Source organism: Notechis scutatus, chromosome 2, assembly GCF_049901735.1.
Source record: "Notechis scutatus isolate UNSWTSFEM ecotype Mainland chromosome 2, rNotScu1.2, whole genome shotgun sequence".
Taxonomy (NCBI): Eukaryota; Metazoa; Chordata; class Lepidosauria; order Squamata; family Elapidae; genus Notechis; species Notechis scutatus.
This window is the reverse complement of record NC_142010.1, coordinates 29,679,743-29,701,691: the sequence shown is the minus strand read 5'-3', so window position 1 is coordinate 29,701,691 and position 21,949 is coordinate 29,679,743. Positions and strand designations below refer to the sequence as shown.

Below are 21,949 nucleotides of genomic sequence, written 5' to 3'. Positions count from 1 at the left end.
ATTTTATTTTTTTCCTGGATTATTTTCATAGATCAATAAAAGCACTGTTATCCTACTCTCATAAAATTCTTTATACAGATTTCTAAAGGAAAGAATCAGGGACCAAGCCTGCTTCTTTTACTTTTCCTTTGCTGTAATTTAATGATCCTCTTGCTTTGTATTTCTCAGACTTGGTGCTAGGTGGCAGCTAGTAACTGACATAACTTGCATTCCTACTTTTGGGAAGCTATAGCTTTGGATACAAGAATAATATGTATATGTGTATTTGTATGTATGTATGTATGTATGTATGTATGTATGTATGTATGTATGTAATTTATGTGGCCCATCTCACAGCATATTTGAGGGGGGTCATAAAGAGGATATTTGTTAAACCTCCAGGTCTATTTGTTTTTCTTACTTATCCAAAGGGCAGAATTACTTCATTAACTTTCTGAATTAAAAGCCTCACTCCCCGATATACCAACCTAATTCAGGGTTTGTCTAAGCTAGGTTTGAGATCCAGAACTGAAGCAGGAAGCCCACCATCCATGGTACCTCATTATAGCCAGTGCTCTGTGCTAAATGCTCCCACAATTTCCATCCACTATTACAGGCTCAGCCAAGCCTTTTTTTTTTTTTTTTTTTTTTTTTTGTATTTTTCTCCTCCTGGTGTTTTTCCATTTGAATAATGTTTTCTCATACCTTCATGGCGAGAACCTTCTCGTTTGGATAATCTCCCCTTCTTTATGTCTATTGAGATTCTCCAGGTCATGGTTGTCTCAAAGGTGCTTTTTCGAGAGGCAACTGAACTTTCTGGTTTTTATTTGAAGACGTTTCACTTCTCATCCAAAAAGTTTCTTCAGTTTGAAGACGGCAAAGTCCACATTTTGGACAGAGAGAAGTGCTGGTTTGAAAGAGGGGGTCAAAGAAAGAGGGGCCTCCCGACTCCTGGGGGAAGGTTACCACCGGTTCTCTGAACTACTCCAAATTTCCGCTACCGGTTCTCCAGAACTGGTCAGAACCTGCTGAATTCCATCTCTGGTACAGTGGTAGAAGGTCACCAGCAGTTTTTCATTCAGTTGTTGTTTTCTGAGAAGTCTCAGGTAGTATAATCTCTGCTGGGCTCTTTTGACTAGGGCTCAATGTCAGCACACCAGGTCAGGTCCTCTTTTATGGTAACACCCAGAAACTTAAAACTGGCTACTTGCTCCACTTGGTCTCCATTGATAAGCAAGAGCTGGATGTCTGATCTGTTCCTTCTATAGTCCACTATAAGCTTCTTAGTCTTATTGGTGTTGAGGATCATTATTGTCTCCACACCACGAAAGCAACCGGTCCACCTCATCTCGGTAGGCAAACTCATCCCCCCGGAGATGAGTCCCACCACTGTTATATCAATACCAATTTGGAAAAGCCATATTTCAATTCCTCTTTTTGTTTTGAAAATTAGACCTCCAAAACAGTCTTTTGAAAGGGGGCGTGCATAAGTGCACCAACGTGCCTACCGTCCCTGTCCTATTGTTTCTTTTATTTTTCTTATATGTACCCATTTCATGTATTCATAACTATGTATATACTTACCCCTATTATCTTATAAGCGATTGACAAATCAAATAAATAAATAAAATAAATAAATTGCAAAGGAAAAACTTGGATTTATATGTGTTATATGATGTATTGGCAAAAGGATGGGAACTTAGAGAGACAAAATCTGAATATTCTTAATATTTTCCTATTAGGACATGTAGTTATAAAAAAAGAGGTGTGGGACCAGAATATCTTTAATATAGTACCCATAACCAGGCTGGGACTGACCTAAAATGCTTGTCTTGAGTTTTGCATTTTCAGAGTTTGGGGGGGGGGGGTCATCTGCCATATTTTCTTTCCCCCTCAAAAGTCCAAACTTTTCATAAAATGGCTGCCAGAGGCCCATCTGGTTTTGAAGAGCTTGCTGGGCAATGCTTGCTCCATGGGCTCTTTAAGCCAATGTAAATTATGCATGAGGATATCTGTAATCTGCAACTTGCATAAACTTAATAGTATGAGCAAATATGCGTTTCACTACAACAGATTAAAAAATAATATTGGTGGGGTAGAACGTATGTTGAAGGACCTAATAAAAATCTATTGCTTTTAAAGCCCTTCATATTTGTCTACCACATATCCATAGCCTTTTTAGAGAGGATATAAAAATGTATGACGATACCAGAGTGTTTCAGCATCCTTTTATTTGGGTGTCACTCAGCGTGTTATTCACCAGTTCCCAACACACTGTACTATATCTCATTTAATTGGCAACCTCCATTGTTGGGGAACATCGGCAAACAATACGTTGTGATGTGAATGTTCAGTTTCCACTGCTTTTCACTGAACTCACTGAATATTTATGCTTTGCTCGCAGTCTTCAGAAGACGCTGAGCTCTTTCGCAAAAAAAAAAAAAAAAACCAACAAAGAAAATGCACATCCATCACAACAATCTGGCACAATTCCTTCCCCCCCAACATATTTACTCACAAACTTAAAATATGTCAAAGTTTTCTCATAGCCCCTGCTACCTTTGCAGAGCCACAACAATATTTCTGTGTTTGAGACAATATTTCCTGAAGCCTTTACTGTCAACAGGCATTCTTCAATGCTCATCTTTTACTTGTTCATTCAGCTAGAAAAGGAAGGAAGAATGTTTAATGGAATGTGTGTGTGTATGTATGTATGTATGTGTGTATTTATGTATGTACTAGGTTGATACCTGTGCTTAGCTACGAAACTATGTGGTGGGGCTTAGTTTTTGGGGAGGAAAATAAGGAAAACAATTCTGCCTCTGCCTACCAGCATCCATCGGTATTCATCTGGCTAGCATCCTATCAGTGTGTGAGAGAGTTGAGGGCTGTTTGGAAACTGAAACATGGAAACTGAAACAGTATTTGCTGTATGAACAAGGAGACAGCAAGGAGCCTGGGCATGGCTTAGCTCAACTGTTCTGTACTAAAGCTGGTTGCTACTGGGAAACTAAATCTGAAACTGAAACTCCTCTCCTCTGTTCGTGTTTTGCATTTGGAACAGATTTCTTTTCAGGTGGGGAGGGGGAGTGGAACTCTTTAGCATCAGAGCGTGTTAATAATAATATACAAAATATTAATGTTCTGATGGTTATTTTGAAAAATCCTTTCTTAGTGAGCACCTGGAAGCCAAGAGGAACATATGTACCAAATTTCAAGTTTGTAGGCTTTACTGGTTCTAGAGATGTTGTGATGATGCGTGAGTGGTATTTCGCTTTTATATAGAGAGATGTACAAGTAGTTCTTGAATTATGACTGTAATTGAGCTTGGAATTATGGTTGCAAGTTGCTGTGGTCATTACGTGGGTCACCACATAACTGGATCCAATATTACAACATTTTTTGCAGTGGCCATTAAGCAAACATGATAGTTGTTAAGTGAACGTTGCGGTCATTAAGCAAATTCATTTTAGCCAAGGGCCATTTCTTGCTGGAAACTGGAAATGAGCTCCAGAAACTATCCAAAAACATTGAAAATCGTGGTCACGTGGGAGATGCTGTAAATAGCTCCATCTAATGTAGCACAATCATTGTTTTAACAAACCCAAATTGTTGTTCTAAGTGTTAGTTCTGCTCAGTTGTAAGGTTTGCTTGTTTGGCACTGTGCTGACCTGGTTTTGACAATCAGGTCATCAATACATGATGCAATGTGGGTTTGTTTTGCAGTTGCCTTGCACAGTCATAGTTAAGAAGAAGTGACTGGCCCAAGGTCACCCATGTTGACTTCTCTGCCTAAGGAAAGGCTAAAATCCTGGTACCCCCTCTCCTTCTCTAGCATTACACCATGCTGATGTCTTCTTAACATTGTGTTAAGCCATAAGGCTTATTTATTTGTTTGGGCATAACACATATTGGTTTCACACAAACTCATATTGGGCTTCATCTCTGGAAGTTATTTCTTTCTTCAATTCCTGACCTTGTTGAAATGGTTCCATTAACCTCGCATAATGTTCTCAAAACCCTCATTTCTTTAGACTCAGAGGACCAGTTGTGCTGAAAACGATTGCAGTTATTGGTGGGATATTTAATTATGGGGCAACATTATCGTAAAATATAATACATAGACATTTTATTATTGTTTTGAAAACACCCTGAATCTGAAGGAAGTCAGCATTCACTTTTCAGACAATTGGAAGGAGAAAACAGTTGCTCATTTATTCTTTATGAGACATTCGGAGAAGGTACATCTTAGGCATAACAACCAGTATGCTGTCGCTATTGATAATATTTATTTTTCATCCAGTGGTTCATCATACATACTGACAATTTAATGATTTTTTCCCCCCTTGAAGACAGTGGAAGCTATGCATATTGTTAACTCATTCGGAGACTGACTGCATGCATCAATATTCATTACCCAGGATACAGCACCAAAAGGAGAAAAACTCCATTAGCAATTGTTAAAAACATAGATTTTTTTTCCCCATGTAAATCGGGATATTGTTAAAAGGTATTGACTTTTAAAAGGTACTGAAAGGAAGACCCTTAATGGAATGTTACAGGTAGCCCTCGGCAGCGGTGGGATTCACATTTTTTTACTACCAGTTCTGTGGACGTGGCTTGGTGGGCGTGGCAGGGGAAGGAGACTGTAAAATCTCCAGTCAGAGGTGGTATTTGCGGGTTCTCCGAACTACTCAAAATTTCCGCTACCGGTTCTCCAGAACTGGTCAGAACCTGCTGAATACCACCTCTGGTTCTCACCTTATAACAGTTAGTGACCGTTCAAAGTTACAACGGCATTGAAAAATGTGACTTTTGACCGTTTTTCACAATTAGAGCAGCATCCCCATGTGATCAAAAATCAGGTGCTCGGCAACTGGTTCATATTTATGACTATGGCTGTGCCCCAAGGTCACGTGATCAGTTTTTACGGCCTTTTGACAGGCAAAGTCAATAGGGAAGCCAGATTCACTTATCGACTGGGTGGCTATTTTATCAACTGCGGTGATTCACTGAACAACTGTGGCAAGAAAAGTAGGAAAATGGGGCACAACTCACTTAACAAATGTCTCAATTTAAAAAAACAAACAGAAATTTTGGACGTAATTGTGGTCATAAGTCGAGGACGGCCTGTATTTCAGAAACTTTCTAAGGGGGTTAGCAAAATGTATTCAGTATATTCCTATCAGCCTGGATGACATTATCTGAAGTTAGAAGCTAACCAGGGCTAGGTCTGGTTAGTAATGGAGAGACTATCAAGAAATCCCAGAGTAGAAGACTAATTTATATACTGAATATTTATCTTGGAACAGAATAGTGGTAAATCCCTCCATACAGTGAAAACAGAAAATAGCTCAATGTCATCAGAAGTAAAGTTTGACATAAGGAGATTTTACTGTAATGATGATAAGGCTGAAACTGGCTTATTATGGATTTTTTTAGTGATTTTAACTAGCAGAATGTATATCCCACAATCCCTCTCATCGATTACTAGATATCATGCCAAACTGAAGCAGAATACTGAATTGCAGAATACCGAAAAGTTGTATGCTTTGCCAGTTAATTTTTCCTAAAGAATGAGACAATTTTTGCTGTAATCAATAGTTAACATACTGTGGAAAATTGCCAGGTATTTCACTTCTTAGCTGTCCTAGAATTGAATTTATTTAGTTCAACATCTGACTTTATCTTTTTGGATTGCAGGATAATTGCATGCTAGCATTGCCTTTGAAATTGTTCAATACTGTGTGTGGAGTATTTTAGAACAACGAAGTAGGACACCTGGACCAGATCTTCTTTACCCATGAAGTGGAAAATGATTTCAGCTGTTCTCTTTGTAAAATGAGAAATGATTTTATCTTGGGTCTGGACTGCTTAAAGTAAATCCCGAAATTCTTTCTTTTTTTCCTTCAACCACCTACCATCTTTTTTATAGCTGCCTTAGACTCATCACTAAAATGTGACCAGAAAAGATAGATAGATAGATAGATAGATAGATAGATAGATAGATAGATAGAGATAGAGATAGAGAGAGATAGAGATAGAGATAGAGATAGAGATAGAGATAGAGATAGAGATAGAGATAGAGATAGAGATATATCTCCATAGTAGTTACAGTATTTGCTAATGTAAATTTTCTGAATTCCAAATTGGAGCACCAGCTGCTTTGTAATAGGTAAGAGTGTTGGGCCTGGATATTGTGACTGAGATTTAAATCCTCATTTAACACTCATGATACATTTGGCTGAGTTGGGGGAGAGTATAACAGATAACAGGTAATCAGAGTTGGAAGGGACCTTGTAGGTCATCTAGTCCAACCCCCCACCCAAACATTTCTGACAAATGGCAGTTCAATCTATTCTTGAAAGTCTCAAGTGATGATGCTCCCACAACTTCCGAGGGCAAAGTTGTTCCATTGGTTGATTGTTCTCACTGTCAGAAAGTTTCTCCTTATTTCCAGGTTAAATCTCTCCTTGTTCAGTTTCCCTCTATTATTCCTTGTCTGGCCTTCGGGTGCTTTAGAAAATAGCTTCAACCTCTGCTTCTTTTGTACATGTGTGAAACATCATAATACATACAAAAAAGGGATTAGGTTTGAATTAGATGATGTGTCACTGCTTTCATCATTCTGCTAGTGTTCCCCAATCCAGTCATGTGGGACACTGCTATCTCTCACCATCCTTCATTAGCTTTGTAGTTCATCAAGCTGTTGTAAAGATAATATTCAAGAAGAAATACTATAGATGATATAGATACAACTCATATATCTCTCTATAACTATAGCATCTGGTATTTTTCTTCCTCTGTGTGTGTGTGTGTGTGTGTGTGTGTGTGTGTGTTTGCCTGTATTCATCCTGATTTCTTCCTCGCCAATTTTTATTGATCTTGTAAAGTTAATCAGTGTTGCACTGATTTAATATTTAGATTGGAGACTTCGAAAACATTGGAGGATTGGAGAATTCTAGAAAATGAGAAAAATAAAAAATATTGAAAACTCAAAGTTATTTATTTATTTGGTGTGTTTTTTTAAATTGGAATAAGATAGAAGCAAGTCTCTATTATATTATTGCAAAGAAAGCTTTAGGGATGTATCCATCTAGCTCCTCAACCAGAAGCTGAATTCCACTTGATGGAAACTTTACTTTTTCTTTCCCCTTGACTGCCTCTCTTCAGGCACTGCTTCTTACAGTGCCATTTGAGCACTGTAATGTGGCTCGCACTTAGAAGGGGAGAATGAGCATAGAATACCTATCCTAAAAAGTTCTCATCCCTGCTCTTCATCATGTTTGGTGGTGCAGTGGTTAGAGTGCAGTACTGCAGGCTACTTCTGCTGACTGCCAGCTGCCTTCAATTTGGCAGTTCGAATCTCACCAGGCTCAAGGTTGACTTGGCCTTCCATCTTTCCGAGGTTGGTAAAATGAGGACCCAGATTGTTGGGGGCAATAGGCTGACTCTGTAAACCATTTAGAGAGGGCTGTAAAGCACTGTGAAGTGGTATATAAGTATTGATATGCTGCTCCAGAGGCACAGAGGATTAAACTCCTAGTTAGAGTTCCCATCACCCATAGTCCCAATTCCCAGTACTGCTATAACTGCTTCTGAGCACTCAGTACAGCTTGTTTTGCTTTAAAGTGCAAGTGGTTATGACAGAATTATATTTATAAAATAACATTATTTACCCAGGTATCAGGTGATTGGTTAGGAGGACATGTTTATAACAAAAGTTCAGAGGATGCCCTTACCTATTAATAAAAGGCAGCAGAAAAGCAAAGAAGTACATATTTTTGTATATATCTACTAGACTAGGGATCCCTAACCTCTTATCTATGGACTGGCACCAGTCCATGCCATGGCAAAAATTGGGCCGTACAAATAACTGAAGCTCCATCTGCAGGATGCAGGCAGCACACAAAACCACTCCCCCTCTAGTCTGCAGAAAGAAACTCTCTCCATGGAACTGTTCCCTGGTGCCCAAAATGTTGGGGGCTGCTGTGCTAGGCAATCCATGACTCATTGGTGTCACCCCACAATGGCTCATCATTTCAGAGACGCTTCCTTACCTCAACAAAGAAACAGAATGACCGTGGACGGGCAAAAACCAACAACAACAAACAGTGGGAGCATGAAAGACCTCTGACTCCAGCAGCTGATCGTCAGAGCGAACCGGTTTGCTCACAAATGATCCTCGGAGCTACCGGTTCAGCCGAACCGGGCCGAACCGGTAGAATACATGAGATATAGCTTCAAAGTTGGAGTTATTTTCCCCTCTACTGGGGAGAACTGGGGCCATGCACAAGGCCAGCTGTACTGCCAGCTCACTGCCCTACATTCAGAGACTTCAGCAAATGTTAATATGAGGCTGCACTTCTTCATCCCATGCCTACGTATGATGTCCTGAAGAAGTAATGGGTACATTATTAAACTTTCCAGAAGTTAACCAGCTCCTTGGAAATTGGAACTCCCCTCCTGTCATATAATAGGAAAACAATTCTTGAGAAAGAACCAGAATACTTAGAGTTTCTCATGCCAGTTGAGATTTATGAGACCCCCATAGACTGTCAAGCTGAGCAGATCTGGTGTAGGCTTTTTCCACTGGACCTTCTCTAGATGTTTGCTTGATGGACAAGTCAGCCTTTCATAGGAACTTGAAATGGGAACCACTCCTCATGTCTCTATCTCCATATATCGTTTTTTTCCCCTTTGCCCAGTAAAAAAACAGCAAAGGAGTCTTTATAGTTTCTAGCAAGCTGCCTTGTACACCCTGAAGGGAATATTATGAGATTAAATGCAGAGTAGCATTCCGTTAGCAAAGTGAATGCTTCTCATTACACAGGCCCCTGTGCTCTGCTAAATATAATTCCCTATAATAATGTGAGAGTTCTGAATTATTTATTTTCTCTTATTAGGTCAGTAATATAATTTTCTCAAAGTAAACTTATTGTCATCGGTAAATCAGCTTATGAAGGTTATCTAAAAAAGTGGAATGAGAGATAACAGATACAGATCTAGAGATACGGAGGCTGGCTATTGGCGTGATTCCTGAAATTTTTTAGATGAAAAACGGATAAAGCCAAGGTAATTTCTAACTAAGCAATTCCTCATCTTTACACATTTGGTTCATTTGAATGAATACATTTAGCTCTTTTGCCTCTTGCAAAATGTCTGATTGCTTATGCCAATGAACAGAACCAGGCAAGGATTGCCAGCTTCAAGATTCTCTTAAAGAATCTGTAAAGAGTGCAGTTTTCAACCTGATAATCCCAGAATATTATTTATAGATTGTTGAGGTAATTCCCCGTTAGGAGAATGAGTGCATACAGGGAGACATATTTGAGAGAAGTGTTTGAATAATACACACACAGTACACAGATACACTGTACAGTAAATGTAGGTTTTTACTTCCAGAAAGGTTTAAGCAAAGTCCAAAATAAGCAATCCAAAGTCATTCACAAGTAAATCAGTCAGTTTTCAATCCAGGGATAATCCAAATATCAAAGTCCAGTGTCAAAAAACAGTTCAGTAACAGACTTACATTAAATCCAGTAATATCAGTCAATTAGAAGAAATGGAGGAACGGCAAGACTTTCCAACAGAAGGAAACAGAGATACTCACTCAGACACACTCTCTTCTGAGACTAAGACTAAACAACCCAGGTTTCTGGCTCCATCTTATGGCCATTTGAGAAACCACACCGAATTACAGTTTTGCATTTTCTTAAAGATACAGTTTTAAAATGTTTATCCTGGTTTATATATTTCTAACCCAAATAGCTGTTAGGTGACTCATATTCCTAACATAGATATAGGTCTCTAATTTGATTGTTCGATCAAATTATTTTGATCAAACAGTCCACACTAAACTAATAAGCACCGAGCTCATATTCAAAGAGCTGAGTTGAAATTCCATTTGCATTGGCAGGACTAACACAGGTGCAAGAAATTGGGAACCAGGATAGAGTTTAAAAGTACTACAAGTTTATTTTGCACCACAAGTGCTGCCTATATACAAGAACCTGAACCATTAACAGTCAAGGCGAATTGGTTCCTCATAAGAGTCAATGGATTTCAAAGAAGGCTGGATTTAGATCACTTATGGGAGCATAGAGACTCCAAACTGATGAGGCATTTGACCTCTCCCCCACTGGCTCAGCCTGGTCATTTCCTACAGTAAATCTAACTTACAGTAAATCTACAGAAGAGAATGTGGGATCCAGGTTTGTGAGAGGCCATATTAAAGGAATTGAGAGCTGAGAAAGGAAATGAAGCCTGAAGCATTACAAGAGGCGAATCTGGGGTTTATCAACATCAGTCAGTATTAGCCTTGTGATGTAGTTCCACACAAGAAACATACCCAGATGTTACTGGCTCTAACTTTATCGTAAGGTTATAGTAGCAGAATTTTGCAAGTCCAAAAGTACATTTCTCCTCCCCTCTCCATCTTTATAAGGCTAAGAAACTAGGGAGGGTCCCTTTTCAGATGTTCTCCACCACCAGCAGCACCCATTCCTTTGGCAGTCTCAGCTACTGCTTTTCTGACGGTTGTCTAAACTGCAGCTCTTCCTCCAGCCTCCTAAAGCCATTCCCATATAATATTGCAGAGAGTCTTCCCTGACATCCAATTAAAGACAGGAGGGCTGCAATATGGAGCAAAGAAGGTTTCCATTTCCCTTCACCTAAGACTGGCTCATCCTCCATCTTCTGCCATATCTCCCCATGATGGATAGCATTCCCCATTCCAGCACTCTTCTCTGAGTTTTTGCTTCCTCCTAAGTCCATTAGGAACATCAATATAACAAAACGAGATAGAATCAGCCTTGAATTATTTGTAAAAATAATAAAAGTGGGATACAAATACATACATATTTTTTTTAAAAAAAATAATAATTTACTCTTTCCATGATCTGATCTCCCATTCTTCTGATCAAGCAAACTCTTCCTCTTTATTTCGCATGCCTTTATCCTAAAGTTCTTAAATTCCAGGATCAGGCTTGGGACTCAGCTTGTTTAAATGGCAGTTTTTCTGTTCCTGTAATTCAGTGGCACTTGTGGCTGTGTTTATGTTTTATGTTTATTCTTATTTTATATTGTAGGCATTTGACAAAATAAAATAAAATAAAATAAAGAATATTTGGCAATGGTACAGCACCATGGAGGCCAATGATTCTCCTTCTCCTTCTCACCTATCTGAAAGCCACCAAAAGCTTTGCTCTTGGCCAATTACAGCTTCTTGGTGACTTGATGCTCCCTGGCTTTTTTTGATTGATCCCCTTGTATGACTTTGACTGCAATATAGGATTAAAAATAAATAAATACAACTTTGCCCATTCATCCTTTCATTCTGAACACTCCTGCCTGGGATTGTCTTCAATGCTTTCATTCATTTCTGCTAAAGTTCTCTTCTATCCATCACATAAAAATCCCAAAGTTGGTGTTGTTTGTTGCCTCACTGTTGCCTAAAAATCTTCCTCTACCCACCCACTTCCCCCCCATTCACCAATCTGCTCTGGTAGTGTGGATCAATAGAAGCTTCCTCCAAACTGAATCACTCATTCAAAGCTTTACACAACTCTGATATATTACAGCAGGGAACGTATCATGGAACTTCAAAATGGCCAGTACACAAGACTTAGAAGCTGTGTTTCATTGCTCTGTAGAGCTTATTTGTATGGAAGGACCAAGCAAGAATAATTTCTACTACTTTCAAGACATTTGTTACAGGCCAGTAGCTGAATTCACATGAGAAGCAAGCAAAGTAAACATCCAAACTCTGATAAATGAATGGGTGGATTTATTATAATATTAGCCTTGTGCCTTTTGTTTCAGTAGAGATGATCAAAGTGGCCAGTGACAAAACTTGCTTTAATATCTGGGACAGAGGTTTAAAGCACAGTTGATGTTTCAATTAACACAAGTTTGTGGTTTCCAGCTGTGCCTCTTATGGATAAGAGTGCACTGTTAAACAGAACTAAACATAATTTAGCACATTTCGGTACAGATGGCAGCTGACGTTGATAAGATGGCCACCTGGTGACTCTATTATTTTGCACTCTTAAAGAAGGGCTTGATAGGTCAGGACTGTGAGAGTTGGCAGGAAAAGGCAACACTCTGGTCCTGTAATTCTGCATGACATCTGGCTTACTTAATTAAGGCTATTCACTTTCCTGCCTCTCCCTCCTCCTATGCAAAGAAAACTCATGAAAAAGAAACACAATCCCTTTCCTTTGCTTTGTGAGCTAACACAAAGCTCTTTCCCTGGCAAAGTTTGTCATGGTTTTTAAAAATGGAGGACAGAAAGAATGGGAATGGTTATATGCCCACTGATGATTTTCATACAGAATTCATGAGGTGGGGAGGGAGGGTGAGAGAGATGATAGGCAGGTAGGCAGATACACACACACACACACACACACACACACACACACACACACACATGATATATATATACCAGAATATTCCACAGCAAGGGAGAAACCCAACAACCTGACATCCGATACCATTAATCAAGGTGACTTCCTACCTCATCAAATTGTCTCCCTGGGGATTCGTATAACAAGGTTTTAATTATAAACAAGTAATGAGGTAGTTGAAGAATCAATATAGAAATGTCTTTTGGGTGTTCAGGACTGATATAAGAATTACAGTCATGGGGCTACTTTCGAAAGAAAAAGAGCCCTAAATTGATGTATGTGTCTAAATTGATGTATACGTGAAAGCAGATGGTTATTTGGATAATAAACAAAATCATTCTGGTTTGAATAAAATGCCACTTTTTTTCCCATAATCGATTAAATGAAAACCCTTACTTTTAGAATCCATATAACTGTTCTTGGTTTTAGAAAAATTAAACCATACTTATAGATTATATTTCATTCAGAGCTAGTGGATTAGCTGCAGTTCGTACCTTTTAATTAAAACAGCTGCTGTAATGTAACACAATTCTGAATAATTTAAGAGCATACAGAACTTTTGTCAATGCGCTCCGCTTCAAATTTTTTAATTATATGAAGACATACATTTTTTATAATGAAGGTTTTTTTTTCTAATATCTCTCAACAGCCACTAATAATGTGTCCTTTTAGATGTCTTAAAGCATCTCACTATTGCTTGAAATAGATTAAAACTAAATTAAAAGATGAGGCCATCAAAGAAAAAAAAAAACATGATATCTAAATTATCCATTATAGGCTTTTGACAATATACTTCTCTCTCTCTCTCTCTCTCTCTGTGTGTGTGTGTGTGTTTAAATAATTACAGCTTTTGGGTTTTTGAAGATCTAACCTTCTCTGCAATATGATTTGTATTAAGATTTAAAGTATGGTCTCAAATAAAATAATAGGAATCCATCCGTTTTCAGTTTTAATAAATTTCCAAATGCTAAAGATTGAAATGTTGTTTTGAATATGTATTTTTTGTTCTAGTGCTGTAATATCATATGTCATGAAAACAAGGAATGGTACTTTTTGTAGTATTTTCCTGGTTACTAACCAACAGGAGGCAGTGTGTGACTGGTCTCATTTTTATTATTTTTCACGTATGTAAAATAAAAATATTTTATTATTTTTAACGTAATAGTAAAATCAATTTTAGATCTCATAAAAATCAGGAATTGAACCTTCAAGCCATGGGATTTTGCTGAGTATCCTGTATGCTACTTTGATCATCTGCAAGAGAGTGTTTCTCACCAGGGAAATGAATGAACTCTTTACAACTGGATTCCCTTTTGTTTAAGTTTTGTTTGCAAATGGATGAGTAATATTTCTTATGGTTCTTTAAAAAATGGATTTCTCTCTTGTAACTTGTTTTTATCTCTTAAAAGACCTAAATCAACCTGGTTAAAAATGTCGTTTTTAAAATGGAAGTAGTATTTTGGCTCTGTTAGTTTTCGTGCAAAAAGATTGAGGGAAAAGGGTGGTAAATGCAGCTAAAATCCTTCCCAAAAGAAGGAAGACTAGAATTTTGTAAAAATGGGTCGAGAAAAACAGTTGGTTCAAAGATGTGAAAACTCCTGCAGTGATTTCCAGGAAATTTATTTTGCTTCTTTTCTTAATTTTAACTCTAGCCCCAGTATTTCCATCAATTTCATCCATTTGAGTTCATATTTATTTATTTAATAGGACTCTTGGCCTGCTCCAATCCAGTGACACCCGGAGACTAATCTAAAAATGGTTAATTAAAATATCTGCTGCACATTTAATATAAAAAGTAAATATCCAGATCATAAGTCATTAAATCATATCCCAACAGTAGAAAGCCAAAAATAAGATCAAAGGAATAAAAGATCAACCAAGCCATGAACATAGCTGGAATGTTCTCTGAATCAGCTTAGCATCTTCTAAAGCCATCAGGCAGGGAATTTCTCTGATCTCTTTTGGAAGGCTATTTTTGTGCTGCTACTGAAAAGATGTTTCTTCTTGATTTTAGTCCATAGCTTTATCTCCTTTCACAGGCCAGAACTGCAGACCAATAGGAGCTTCTTCCTGGATGATGTAGAACAAGGGTATTAAACTCACGGTCCACGGGCTGAATGTGTCACATACTGGCTCCAGCCCCACCCGGTTTAGCAAAGGAGAAAAAGTCCCGATATGTCATGTGACGCTGTCATGACAATGTAAGTTTGACACCCCTGATGTAGAAGATCTGACCAATTAAGGTTGGAGCAAATAGACTTGATTCTATCCATGTTCCAAGCTATAAACAGCTTTAGAGGTTAAAAAAAGAGCACTTTTAATTGGTCCCAGAAATAAACTGATGACCAAGAGAGAGCTTGCAATTGGTACAACATGCTCTGAATATTGGCCAATGTCTTCTGGACATTGTTATAATTTCTGATTAATTTTTAAAAGCAGCCCCATGTAGAGTTCATACCAGTTGTCGAAACAGGTTCTTTAGATGCAGAAGGATCCTTTAGATTCCCCTCCCCATTGACAAAACACCTGTTCAGAAGGTTAGCTCTTTGAGGTAATCCAGACCCAAAAACTGAAATCGCATATGGAATTATATTTATTGAGTCTATAGTAACAGTGTCTTGAAAGGCTGACTGTGTTTTCCTTTGCATCCCTCTGATATGTAGTTCAAAAATTAGGGAGCAGCAAGTCTGGATTTCTTCCTTATATTTTCTTTGTTTTCTGGCCTTAACTTTTGTTTTTCTACATGTTGTAATAACTATGCACAGTCTCTACAGGGGCATTTCTGTGGCTGTCTACAGCACCTTCACTGAATGTCTTCCTTCCTTAAGCATAGCATATCTAGGCTGCTGGTATCCAGATCACCACTGCACAGCAACAAATACCACAAATAGATTATCTACTAGTTGTCCCCATTTTTGAAATCTTGAGGCTATATCCATTTTGTGTAGAATTGGGTTTGTTGAAGGACTAAGGCAAAATGTGGCTGGCATCTATGGGCCCAAACCAACTGTCTCTCTTACTGTCACTCTGCTTACAACACTAGATCCATTGGTGCCTCCTCCTCCTCCTTCTCCTTCTCCTCCTCCTCTCCTTCCTCCTCCTCCTCCTCCTCCTCCTCCTCCTCCTCCTCCTCCTCCTCCTCCTCCTCCTCCTCCTCCTCCCTTCCATATCCATCATCAGACATTGGTGATCATGTTGGCGGTCCTATTTTTATCAACAGCTGCACGAAAAAGTGCTGCTAAGTTTTGTCCAACATAGACCTTTAGATTTTGAAACTATGATGTTCCTCTTCAACTTGGACCTTGTTTGCCTTCAATCTTTCCCTGGACGATTAAGTGATATATGCCATATCTCCTCCTCCTCCTCCTCCTCCTCCTCCTCCTCCTCCTCCTCTACCATCTAATCTGAAATTTCCTCCAGAAAATTTTTGAGGGCAAATGCGACATACAGGTTGGGGGCTTTCTCCATTCATACAAAACATGTCCTTGGGGGAGAGGTTAATTGCATATAATCCCCTGTTGTTAATTAAATAAATCACACAGCATGGAAAAAGTGACTTTTCAGTTCACTTCTGCAGGTAGGTCTCATTAGTTCTACTTGTTAGGATCATTGCTACTCTTATTTTTAAAAAAGTATCCATGCATAACAGTTGGAAAATTTCTCTCTCTTTTCTTCCAAAAGCGTCTACTACTACTATTTAAATCCAATCTTTAGATTTAAATATGAGGGGAAACACAAATGTGACTGACACAAAGTGTGAACTCTTCTGTAGATTTATTTTTAAGAAATAACATATGTTCCAAAGCTTAGATTAGCAACTTAAAATAAATCTAAACTTCTGGTTCTTTTCTTCTTTCCTTTTTGAAATATATTATTGTGTAACAATTTGTTTCAGAAAAGATACTGGAAAGGCCACTAAATGAAGCAGAGAGTTCCTATAATATTTGATGAAAGCTTGAGAGAGCTTGCAAACAGAGAGTTCTCTGAGAATAGCATAAGCAGATTGGCATAGTAAAATAAAATTCAGAGTGCTGACCTGAATTCCTGAGTTGTGTGGACAGGACCAGCACATAATGACTAGAAGCTAGTAGAATAACAGACAGCAAAGTTGAGGCTTGTGGCTGGGTGTATTAAAGAAGCTGAAAGTGCAGGAGAGCTAGAAAGAACTCAGAGAGGTGAAGAATTTAATAAGGTGGTAAAATCCACTGGCTCATATCAGTGTGAGATTTCTCAAGTCCATCCTGGGTTTTCTTTGGCTCATTGGATATTATCTGCAACAACCTAGTAAACAGCACAAAAGCACCAGAATCAGCAAAATGCTTCAGAAGTCTTGCAAAAACTCTTCATAGTTCCCTGCTTCCATTTGGTTTATCAAAGCACGTTTTTGTTTCAGTTTGTAAATCTGCTTTGATGGTGTGATATGATCAAAGCTTTGTCAGATCAGAGCATCCCTCTGAAGCCTTGCGCAGTCCAAGCAAGGACAAATATCTATATGTTTATATAGATATATATCTATATCATTTGGATACATGGATAGATTGGATAGATGGATGGGATGGGATGGATGGATGGATGGAGATTATATATCTATGTGTATCACCATCACCTTCTTGCAGGGTGGAGTCTGGGCAACTGAATGGAGCTAGCAGAGTGTTTTAATGGCCGGAGGCCCTTCCTATTGCCAGTGTGGAGTTTTTTTCAGCAGATATATTCTCAGTGTGCCCAAATAGAGAAATATTTGCCTCTACCTAGAATTGAACTCACAGCCTCTGATTGTGAGGTGAATTATATATGTATATACATATTTACATAATATGTAAATCAGAAGCCTGATGATGGCAGATGAGATTCTGCCGAAACGTTGCTACAACTTTAAAAGCACAACTATAATGACGTGGGAAAATACCCGAACAAAGCTGAATACCACATATTTACATAAATATATACATATTTAATAGATATTGGCAGGATCTCCCCTTATTTTGTCCCCACAGAGATAATCCTGTCAGATAGGTTGGGCTCAGCACAAGTCACATAGGTAGATAGATGATAGATGGATGGGTGGGTGGATAGCTAGGTAGATGATAGATAGATAGATAGATAGATAGATAGATAGATAGATAGATGATGGACGGACAGATAATTATATATGTATATGTGTATGTACATATATAATAGATATTGGCAGGATTTCCCCTCATTTTATCCCCACAGTGATAATCCTGTCAGATAGGTTGGGCTCAATACAAGTCACCTAGAGAGTTGTAAAAATTTGGAGGGAAAATCAAGGGGAACAAGAGGAGTGTTGAGTAGCACTGAGGAGAGGGATGTGGATGCTCAGTCCCACTCCTCAGTACTACTCAATACTCCTCCTGTTTCCCTTGATTTTTTTTTAATTATTCCTCACCCTTATCATTATTATAAATAAGGAGGCAAACATGCACAATACTCCTTCCTCCTTCTATTGTGCCAACAACAACAACAACAACAACAACAACAACAACAACAACAACAACAACAACAACAACTGTGTGAGGTGGGTAGCTCTGAGAAAGAGTGACTGTCCCAAAGCCATCCAATCAGCTTTCATGCATAAGGTGATACTCACAGTCTTCTTCTTTCTAGTCTGATGTCTTAACCACTAAATCAACACTGGCTCTCCTTTGTTTCATATTTTTTTTACTCTTAAGAGGAAAAAAAGCAGGGAGGGAAGTAATCATGTTCTTTTCTTGCATTTGTCATCTTTGAAGGGAGGATGTAAAGGACTTCTGATAATGAAGAGATTAGAAACAATATTTCAAATAATTTAGCTATCTTTTCCAGGCCTCCAATATTTTAAGAAATCCCAGATGTTGACGAAAATGACCAAACATTCTTGGCAATTCCAAAACAACAAAACAATTTTGTCTTAATAATTTTGGCAGCCTCTGGAGTCAGGCTTCAATTTTTTATTAGGTTCAGCTTATTGTCCTTTTCAACAATTGTTTACTAAATATTTTTCAGTTGCTAAAGTCTGACTGAATGAGGCAGCTCCCCAGAGCTCTGTTTTTCGTTCCCTGCTCATGAAAGGAATCTCCAACTAGGCTATTATCACTCTTTGAAATGGAAGTCATTAAATTCTAATTTCTGAGGTGTTTAGAAATGATCTTTTGGAAGGATCAGAGTAGAATCAGTCCTATTTTCAAATGTGATTTAAATATTAGTTTTTAAAATAATCTGGAATTTTGATCTTGGAATCTCCTCCTGAGATTAGAATAGAATAGAATAGAATAGAATAGAATAGAATAGAATAGAATAGAATAGAATAGGAATAGAAGGGACCTTGGAGGTCTTCTAGTCCAGCCCCCTGCTCAAGCAGGTGAACCTATATCATTTCAGACAAGTGACTGTTTGGTCTCTTCTTAAAAACCTCCAGTGATGGAATGCCCATGATTTCTGAAGGCAAGCTGTTCCACTGATTAATTGTCCTCACTGTTTCTCCTTAATTCCAGGTTGCTTCTCTCTTTGATTGGTTTCCAACTGTTGTTTCTTGTCCTGCCCTAAGATGCTTTGGATAATACTTTGACTCCCTTTCTTTGTGGCAGCCCCTCAAATATTGAAATATTGCTATCATGTCACCTCTAATTCTTCTTTTGTTTAGACTAGCCAGACCCAAAACCTGCAGCCGTTCTTCATATGGTTTAGTCTCCAGGCCTTTGGTCACCTTAATTGTTCTTCGCTGATTTTTTTTTCAAAGTCTCAACATCTTTTTTTGTAGTATGGTGACCAAAATTGGTTACACTATTCCAGGTGTGGTTTTATTAGGGTTCATGAGATTGAGCTGCATGATGTTGATGGATGCTTAGGGATTTGCTTTGGCCTGAATTTTTTTAAAAAATGTGCATTTATTTAATTTGCAATACACATTTGAGAGTGTCCTGTTCAATGTACAAAAAAACCTTCAGATCTGGCAAAATAATTCTTGACTCAAACAATGTTGCAAATAGGGTGATTTGCCATTGCCTGCTTTCCAGGGCTGAGTGTGTGGCCCAAAATCACCCAGCCGGCTTTGTGCTCAAGGCAGATCCAGAACTCATGGTCTCCCTGTTTCTAGCTTGGTGCCTTAACTACTAAACTAGCTGTCATATCAGATATACACAAAACTCTTTTTTTCCTCTATCATGGACTTAATTTGCTCAATTAATTTTGCCTACATAGTAGGTCATAAGTTGAGGCAAACAGTAGAGAAGGTCAGCTCCAAAAATGATTATGTTCTTTACATCACCCTTGTTAGGAATAACATAGGTTACCTAACGTAGTTTGGGTAAAATATTATATATAGACTATAATAGTGAGTTTAAGTGTGTGTCACTAACTGCAAAGCTTGTAATTTTGGGTGCGGCTGTAAATCGCCATAAGAGGGAGCAAGAGAACTTGATTGATTGCTGGCTTACTGGATTGCTTGCTGATGATGATGGATTGTTAACTGCGTGTTCTTTGCTGTTGCTGAAGGAAGAAAGGAGGTTTTACTTCTTCATATCTCTACTGCGAAGAGATATATTACTGGACTGATATTTGTAAGTTTAATGACCTTTTTTTCGACACTGGACTTTGCAACTGAATAATCCCCGGACGGACTGAACTAGTGTATGATATATGGACTGTTTGACTATGCTAAAACTATTACTGGAATAAACTATTTAACTAGCACATTGTATCTGTTTTACTGAGTGTAAGCTACAAAAACGTTTGTCACACATATTTGCCTGCCTGCCTGACTGCCGTGCAGGTTCTGCTAGGCAGCTAGGGTGTATATTCCTAACAACCCTCCTTTTTTTCTCTATTTTGTTGCATTTTCAGAAAATGCAACACAATATCAATAAATGGACAGCAAATTGCTGAAGTTACATTGCTAATGCTCAGTATAAATTAATAAAATATAAACCATGGCAGAAAAAGTATATTGAGTTATTTTTATGATATGAAAAAGAAGCATACATTTTTGAGTTTTGTGCCAAAATCTCCATTATATTGTTATTTATACATGGTAAAAACACACGGCTAAAGTAGAATGGGTAAGTGCTTAATTTCTGACTCCTTCCTTCTTTGTACTCCAACTGATTTACAGTATCTATTAACAGAGGTGGTATTCAGGAGGTTCTGACCAGTTCTGGAGAACCGGTAGCGGAAATTTTGAGTAGTTTGGAGAACCGGCAAATACCACCTCTGACTGGAGATTTTACAGTCTCCTTCCCCTGCCACGCCCACCAAGCCGCACCCACAGAACCGGTAGTAATTTTTTTTTGAATCCCACCACTGTCTATTAAAATAAACTTTAAAAACTATACTCATTTTGACACTTAACTTGCTCTTCTCCTTTGTTTCCTCCTTCTTTTGAGTGTTCTAACCCTTGCTTTCTCTTCTGCAAGCAGACAGACTATAAAGTAGGGACAGACTTCTCTTATCACAGATTCAAACAGAGTCTGGATGGTATGGAAATATACTGAGGGTTGTGTGAAACGTTGGAGTAATAGGTTAGCCATCCCATTGTGTTCACCACTGGGGTTGCAGTAAGCCTGATTGAACCAAGCGGTCTGTTACATATATCGACATACAAAAGGATCACCATCTTAGAAAATAATATTTTTTTATCCAATGATGTTTTAATAGAGCAACCTGGATTTTGCTTGCAGTTGAAAGCAGCTTTATTCTACAAGCCTTCGGCAACCTTCTTGGCACCGTTTGCTGGTGATTATTCTTTCAGTCCTTGAATGTGTTTAATACCCACAGATGCCCACAGATATTCAAAGGTTTCTTTGGTACTGGGTTTAAGAATATATGATATCACTCATTGTGCCCTAGAAGTAGATATTTAGCAATATCACATAGATGACATGCAATCAGCATTTGAAAATCACTAACATGGCATAACTAAAGTATGACAATAGCTGGCATCAGGGTCAGTTGGACATTGGAAGACTGTCTGGCTGCATTGGACATTGGATGATTGTGTGACAGCAAAGTGTATCAGCTATACCTGTGGAATTTATAATCCCGATTTCTACTTTGTGTGAGTGTCTTATCTTTAGATCAGGTTTCGAATTGGGATTCCCAACACAATTGCACATTTGCCAAAATATAAGGTCAAAGGAATCCCTGCAGATTTTATCCCGCTATTTGTTCCCAACTATAGGGGGCAGTGCTCATCTCCATTTCAAGGCTATTGAGCCAGCACTGTCTGAAGATATTTCTGCGATCATGTGGCCAGCATGGTGTCATGGAACTCTGTTACCATCCCACTGAAATGGTACCTATTTATCTATTCGCATGTGCGTGATTTCGAGCTGCTAGGCTAGCAGGTGCTAGAGCAAAGATTGGAACGCACCCCATTGCATGCACACTTGGGTCTTGAACCTGGGTTGCCAGCTTGCCAGCTGACAAGCCCAGTGTCTTAACCACTGAGCCACCATGCCAACCCATAAAAAGAATTATACTCTCAAAAACTGCACTACACTTGATCTTAGCCAAAAGGCTAAGAAGCAATACTACCTATCTTCAGTGGCTGCTTAAGGATGAACAGTCCA

General features: G+C 38.4%; 1 protein-coding gene and 1 non-coding gene across 3 annotated transcripts in view; one reads left to right on the top strand and one right to left on the bottom strand.

The window, feature by feature from the left end:
* FHIT (fragile histidine triad diadenosine triphosphatase) overlaps nucleotides 1-21,949 on the top strand; it is a 964,256-nt gene that overhangs the window by 424,760 nt on the left and 517,547 nt on the right. The gene's annotated exons all lie outside the window — the stretch shown is intronic.
* Nucleotides 21,714-21,909, bottom strand: LOC148131986 (U2 spliceosomal RNA). Its single transcript, XR_015748306.1, has one exon. It is a non-coding gene; the product is annotated as a U2 spliceosomal RNA (small nuclear RNA).